Source organism: Hypanus sabinus, chromosome 6, assembly GCF_030144855.1.
Source record: "Hypanus sabinus isolate sHypSab1 chromosome 6, sHypSab1.hap1, whole genome shotgun sequence".
Classification (NCBI taxonomy): domain Eukaryota; kingdom Metazoa; phylum Chordata; class Chondrichthyes; order Myliobatiformes; family Dasyatidae; genus Hypanus; species Hypanus sabinus.
The window spans coordinates 123,594,691-123,596,257 of record NC_082711.1 but is presented as its reverse complement, the minus strand read 5'-3'; the positions used below and the strand labels follow the sequence as shown (position 1 = coordinate 123,596,257).

The window sequence follows — 1,567 nt, the reverse complement described above, 5'->3', positions numbered from 1 at the left end:
GCCCATTCCATGTACTAACCACTCTCAGTGTAAAAATCTTACCCTGACATCTCCTCGGTACCTATTCCTCAGCACCTTAAACCTGTGGCAACCATTTCAGCCCTGGGAAAAAGTCTCTGACTATCTACACGATCAATGCCTCTCATCATCTTATACACCTCTATCAGGTCACCTCTTATCCTCCGTCGCTCCAAGCAGAAAAGGCCGAGTTCACTCAACCTGTTTTCATAAGGCTTACTCCCAAATCCAGGCAAAATCCTTGTAAATCTCCTCTGCACCCTTTCTATGGTTTCCACATCTTTCTTGTAGTGAGGCAACCAGAACTGAGCACTCCAAGTGGGGACTGACCAGGGTCCTATATTAGCTGCAACTATACCACTCGGCTCCTAAATTCAATTCCAGGATTGATGAAGGCCAATACACCATACACCTTCTTTACACTGCCAAGAGTCTTACCATTAATATTACCTCTAAAAGTACGATGAAAAAATAGGGAAAAAAGCCAAAGAAGCTTAATGCATACAGATAATTGAATTCTACTCTTTATTTGTTATTTAATCTCCCCAAGGGGAGGTGCACCTTTCCCAGAGGCACCTCAATACTGGGTCAATGCATGGAGTGGACGGAGCAAGCCCCTATTGCATCTCCCTGTTCCAAAAATCAATTTAATATATGGTCCCCAGATAAGGGACATTCCAGATATTAAACTGATAACAGATTTTTTTTGAAAAATATACTTTATTCAGAAAATAAAATTATTTGCAAAAAAAAACATTTGTTGACTTGGAGTCCTTATTCAATAAATAGTTATTTACAATAAATCATGCGTTGACTCTCAGTCGTTATTCAAAATAAAGATGTTTACAATAAATCATTCTTTGACTCTCAAACCTTAGTCAAGAATAAAATCTATTTACAATAAAACCAAGCATTGACTCTCATTCCTTTACCGAAGTTCCTTTATGGTCTATACCTTTCCACATTTCCAGCTACTCCTGTGGCATTATGTTGATTCATCTATCCATACCGCTGATGAGGGGTATACTCCTCCCCACCCGACCCCTTCCACTCCCACTGGTGACAAACCCTAATCTGTGGTCCTTTACCAAGGGGCCTTTGCAGTGGCTGCACCAAGTTTGAGTGTGTCCCTCAGCACGTATTCCTGCAGGCAAGCATGTGCCAGCCGGCAGCATCCAGTCACAGGCATCTCCATGTGCTAGAAGACCATCAAGTTTTGGGCTGACCAAAGAGTGTCTTTCACTGAGTTGATGATTGGCTGTTTGTCTCCGTGTTCGTCCCCAGGAACAGCCTGGAAATCAGGGAATCCTCTGGATCCCCAGCAGCAGCTGGGGATGAATCTCGACACCCTCCCTTCCATCCTCCTCCATACCTTCTCCACGAACTCGAAGTGTGCAAAGAGGTGGGTCACTGTCTCCTCCTCACTGCAGTCCTCCCATGGGCAGTGGGGTGTGGAGACAAAGTTCCGGGTGTACAGGAGGGATCTGGCAGGGAGGGCCCCTCTCACCACCAGCCAGGCGAGGTCTTGGTGCCTGTTGGTGAGGTCTGG

General features: G+C 45.1%; 1 pseudogene; it reads right to left on the bottom strand.

The window, feature by feature from the left end:
- Positions 1 to 568: 568 nt before the first annotated feature.
- On the bottom strand, positions 569 to 735 carry LOC132396209 (U2 spliceosomal RNA; annotated as a pseudogene).
- Between the last annotated feature and the right edge of the window lie 832 nt (positions 736 to 1,567).